The sequence below is a fragment of the Serinus canaria genome, chromosome 1A (assembly GCF_022539315.1).
Source record: "Serinus canaria isolate serCan28SL12 chromosome 1A, serCan2020, whole genome shotgun sequence".
Lineage (NCBI taxonomy): Eukaryota > Metazoa > Chordata > Aves > Passeriformes > Fringillidae > Serinus > Serinus canaria.
Genome location: NC_066314.1, coordinates 35923205 through 35929204, shown reverse-complemented (window position 1 = coordinate 35929204; position 6000 = coordinate 35923205).

The following is a 6000-nucleotide window of genomic DNA, read 5'->3' as shown; positions in this document are numbered from 1 at the left end:
CAGCTTCCGAGCTGAGCGTGTTTCTCTGGGAGAGCTACAAGATGCTTGTACATCTTTTAAGAGCATGTCATGAGAAAATCCAGGCATCTTTGCAAAGTGCATGAAGTGCTTATTACTTCTTTGTTTATTTCCCCTGGGGCCCATTTTGTACTTTGGGATTTTTTAGATGACATTTTCTCCCTCATTGCCAAAACCCACTTTTTATTCTTCATCTCATTTCATGCGCAATGAACAGACAGACCTTGGCAAAATGAACATTGCTACTGACTTCACATGTAGCACAGATATTTGAATACACACACGGCTAGTTTGAGCCTTCTTAAGTGTCTTATTTTGAAAAAAATGGAAAGTGGCAACATTTTTTCAACCACCTACTTTTGCATTTCACATATTTCAGAAATGATGGGAGAGAGAATATGTTCTGTCCTGTGCTGCCAGCAGTTGGAAAAATTAGAATTGCTGTTGTGTCAGAACCAAGCAGAAGCTTGAAATAATTTGTTAGCTTTAGTCAATACAGTGAGAATTTCCATGTCTATATACAAGTTTATGAAGCTTGTGGGCTGAAGGAGACTTGGAAAAACTGCTCTAATCCTGTCAGCTCCTCTTGTTAACCATGGAAACATGGCTTTCATCCTTCTTCTTCCCACATGGTGTCTGTTTTGTCAGAATACAGCTTTAGCTGTCTCACAGCAAAGGCATATTTGAGCTGGCTCAGAAACTTTTAGTACTATAGGACTATAGCAAAACAAAGAAATGTAAAAGTGTCGGGGATTGTACCTGCACTTGCAAAGTGAAAACTTGGCTTTCATCTTTTCTTTCTTTTTATCACTATACATTGGCTGCTGTATTCAAGTAAAATCATGAAAGGGGAGTGAAATCAGGGACATAATCTGTACTTAGTATTTGACAATAGATTAGTGTAGAAAATGATTTGCAGATTGCAGTTCAACTTCATTCAACAGTGAACATATTTTAGAGAAAATCCTAATGATGGTTCAGGGATATTTTATCCCCTAGCCTGTCCTAAACTCTACATTTTATGTCATTATTCTGCTTTCTTTAAAATCGTAGAATCATAGAATATCCAGAGTTGGAAGGGACCAATAAAGAATCATCAAGGCCGACTCCTGGCCCTGTACAGGACACCCCAGGAATCACACCATGTGCCTGAGAGCATTGTCCAAATTCTTTTTGAACTCTGTCAGGTTTGGTGTTGTGACCACTTCTCTGGGGACCCTGGGCCAGTGCCCAGCCACTCTCTGGGTGAAGAAATTTTTTCCTGATATCCAACCTAAACCTCCCCTGACACAACTTCACCCCATTTCCTTTTTGCTTTTTTAACAATGAAGTCATAAGGTAAAATCTAGATTAAGTTGTTTCTGAGGACTGCTTCATTTTGTTCCTAGTCATAAATATAATCACAAGCAAAACCAGACACTCTTTTCACTGTTTCTTTCTTCCTGTTATAGACTTGGTTTTAATCTTCCCTGCTTCTGGCTCTGTGGATTCACTATCAATGAAATTAATGATAAGTAGAAAATAAGCAAAAAAAAAAGCATCACTGAAACTAAATGGATGAAACTGAGAAAAGGTGTCTGGTCACAGTGAGGTAACTAAGCAACAGTGAAACATTTTAGTGGTGATGACTTCAGGAAAACAGGTAAGATCTGAGCTCAGGCTGATCCTTTTACCTTGCAAATGCCTATCCAAGGCTGACCTTCCCAGTTTCTCTAAAGTCCCTTTACAGTCAGTCAGTGCAAGGAGACCACCAACATGTCCAGTAAAGGTGTCAGTGCCCTGACCCATGAATAGCTTCTCTGGGTCACCCAGAACACACCACAGTGTTCTCAATACTTCCAGAGGCTTCTTGTTCTTCAGAGTGTGATCAGCGGGAGACAGTGAAAAAGACCTGCAAAACCATCAAAAAGGAGCCTTACAACCCCCTAAGTAATTCCATACTTACCAGTTCTGGCATTTCAAAAACCCATTGAAATTGCAAAGAAATTTCAGAACAGGAATTGAGTTGTTTTGTTTTGGCAATTCAATCTGTCATATTTATGAATTATAGAACTTCTCCTCCTCTTCTCTAAACAAAACATTTGAAAAGAGGGAAAAAAGACTACAGAATGTCTTTAATCACCTTGTGCTAGCAGAAGTATTGACATTTATTAGTCACTAAACAATAACTGATGCTCTTCTTCCCTTTTGACTATTTTCTATTTTATATGAGCATGCTTCTTCTGTTTTACTGTGAAGAGTTTTCTATGATTTCTGACAAATGCAGAGCTGCTTAGTGCAAATTAAAGTTGGTGTGCTGATAGCACAGGAGGATAAAGTTTAGACAAAATTAAGTCATAAATGTTAATGGAGGTTAAAGAGCAAACAGGAAAAGGGAAGCTTTTTTTTTTTTTTGCTAATAAAAATTAGTTCTGGATAAACCTTCCACAGAAATAGTCGATGTTGTAAAAATAGACAAAATCTTCAAAATTTTTGCAGACTAAATTCACCTGTAAACATATGTTAAAATCTTCAGTCTGACTTCCCTCCTCACTTTTTTCTTACCTGAAATAGATACCATTATCATGAGTAAGGGCTGTATATTTGGTTCTATTAGTAATTCTTCAAGGAAAAGGCGTTCCAAAATCCCCCTAGTATTAGACAGGACAGTTTTTTTTTTTGTTTTTTTTTTAACCTGAAATGAACAAACTCAGGTTTATTAGGGCATTGTTTAAACAGTCAGATAACCTTTCTAACACTCCAAAGCTGTGGATCTACTCCCAAAAAGTTAGTCAGGGAGTATTTCAGGTCTGTAAATATCAGGGCAGGTAGAAGAAGAGCTGGATGGAATCTTTGTAGCAGTACTGCATGTTTTCCCTGCACATGGAGGACCAAAGGCAAGGATTGAGCAAGGCTCAGGCTGTCTGTCAGAGGCACAGACCAAAACAAGCCAGCTTGAGCACTCTCTGTTAAATAAAGGAAGATCCTAATGCTGAAGAATTAACCAGTCTCAATGATGGAAAGCACCTGCCCTTCATTAGCTGTGACACTGTATTCTTCATTTGATACCTCAGGTAAGCACAACATATGCAGTCTGAAAGGGTGCCAGGAATTGATTTGAGGTGCTATTGGGTAAGCTACCAATTTTTAACCATTTTGTGGCCATTACACTATGAATAAATGCTACTTTGGATCTCTTTAAAGTTATCAACAAAACTATGAAAGCCATATATAGGTAGCTGAACTGCCCTCTGATTTAGACAATGACTTTAGTCCCAAATTAGAAATGTTGAGATCTGATGGCTTTTCAGCTCTGTAAATTCTTGAACAGTGCCTGCAATACAGTGCTGAAGGGTGTAATTCCTCCTCTGGGGGACACCACAACTTTGTAAATCTTTAGTTCCTGGAAAGGAGCCTGGGGGCAGCACACTATGCAGAAGGGAAGGCCAAATGCTCGAGAGAGATGTAGTCTAGAGCAACGGGGAAATTGTTGTGAGATTAAGTCTCAAAATAGACTAGCAGACACCTGAAGGACAATGGGACAGATGACATAGTGCAGAGGACATGTGAGGGTGAGGTGCACAGGCTGCTCTGTGTTATTACTTTCCTCCTCAGCTCTTTCCAAGACCTCCATAGCAAGGATTCAAGGGACTTATATTTTCTCTGATCATGGTATCCTGTAGCAACCAGCACTCCTTAGATACAATCCCCCCTGCTGTGCCAAAAGTTTGGAAGACAAAAATTTAGTAAGGAAGAACAAAATAGGTTTTTACATCACAGAAGGGTTTATTTACCAGTCAAAACAGACATATCTCATAATGAAAAAGTACACTAAAAAGATAAAAATAGCACAAGTGGTTAAAAAGTAGTCCAAAGTAAAAGTTGAGGTGTCAATACCAGTCTCAGCTCTCCCTGGAATGCTTCAGGGTGTCTTATTTTCATGGTGTTAGAAGTTAGGAAGAATCTTTCTTAGCAAACTATATGAGCATGTTCTGTTATTTAGGCTTCTTGTTTCTCTTTCTTTGGAGTGATTATTGATCTTTGTCAGGCACAGGCTTAAAAATGCAGTCACTTGTGCTTAATACATCACTGTACAGAAATATTTCATTACAAGGATCATGTAGTTTCTCAAATAAAGGAACAGATATTCTACAAGAGAATGATCCTATTATTAATAATCAGGACCAAGCAAGTCTGGTTTTAAATGTAGCACACTGAAATCAAATATGAAAAAAAGAAATATTTCATTTTCTTCTTCCAAAAATGTCAGAAGGAGTTTTTGTATTAGAGGAAGTACATTTTGACCAAAGGATCAGTCTCCTTCATTAGCAGTCCAAGTATTGGAACAGAGCAGATAATTTCATTGTTATGGGCTACTCTGACTAGGGGTGATATGCAATACTCACTAAGAAATTTGTATCTGTCTTTATTGAATGAAATGACAAAAGCACATCATGGTGTCAGGCTGAGGTTTGTCATCATTCAGCAATCCTGCCACAGCCGTGTGGATGAAAAAGTGACCAGATGTGTGTTGTCTCTGCTCCTGATTAAGGAAGGATTGACCAAAGGAATGCAGTGGGCATTTATTTAATCCTCAGCTTCAGTATCAGGAAAATGGATTTGTGCACTTGCTCTTCCTTTGGTCAGTTTTAGCTATGAAAAGTGGAGAAGGAAGGGATCCCTCATCATTTGTCATACAGCTGTAATTTGGCCAGTCAAATGAACAAATATACAACAGCCTGTCATATAATTAGACTCTTCTGTGATTAGGAAGGAGAGACTGGAGAGAACAACAGAAGTCTTAAGTATACCTGAAAGAAGAGAAAGATCTTGCATTCATCTTCCATTCATGATTAATTAAGCATATTTTTGTCCCTTGAAAGGTCTTTTGTGAAGCTGTCCTGCATCTCTGTGACTTCAGATAAAATGTCTGTCAAATGTTGGTGTTTAAATACTTGAAGAGAAAGTGATGAGCAGCACAGCCAGCTGCTCCCTGGGAGTCAACTGTTGTGGTGGTTATTTTAGGATCTTCTTATTCACAGGCTGTGTCTGCACAGCTGAGCTGGGTATATCACAGTGCCTTCCCAGCACAATTAGACTGACCATTCTGTTGGGATAAAGGCTCAGTTGGGTGCAGAAATACAGCTGGAGTAAAAACCGACTAACTGGAGGCATAAAATTAAGTCCTATGAAGGAGTGTGGATAAAGAGTGTTAGCAGAAAGCAAAGAGGGTTTTCATTCAGTTCCTGACTGAATCATTTAACTTCAACTGCAAGTGGTGTAGAAAACCAGCAGAAAATAGTTGAATAGCCTGAGCAATTAACAGAATTTGCAAGGTCCAGTCTAAAATCATCAGCTTGCTGTGCGTTTGTATAGCCAGAACCTGATCTGACTTATTTTCATGCTCTCAGCTTTCTAATTAGACTACCACATCCCTTGTCAATGGGGTGGAGAAGAGAGAAAGAAGAAATGAGGAATGTGATGAAGAGAATCCTGCTTTCAGAATTGTTCCAAATCTCTCTTATGCAACTTGTGCTATGATGTGCTCATTCCCATACACCATTACACAGAGGCAAAAAAACCCCAGCTGAAGCAGATGCATTTCAGCACTCGAGCTCAAAGCACCTGTTCTCTGTGGTTTCCCATGTACACACTCTTCTAAGTGAAGACTTCTTGGTTGGGTCAAGAAATTAGTATCAGAGGCACTCCAACCCTCTTTTAAAATAGCTTGTGGACTAATCTTACTGAGTCTGCTGGTGAGATTAATAGTTGGATGCAGGGTTTGGGTACCCTAGAGGTCTTCTTCACCTGGCCAATCTTTGGGACCTTTGAGCACTTCCTGTGTCCTAACACTTTGTGTGTTCTCCAGACAAGTTCTGTCTGTGGCTGAAGAAGGCTCCAAACCATAGAATTTTCCTTCCTTCTTCTCATTTCAGGGAAACTGGGCACATAAGCTTGAAAGAAATCATGGTACCTTTCTTACCTGGATTACCAGGAAATTCA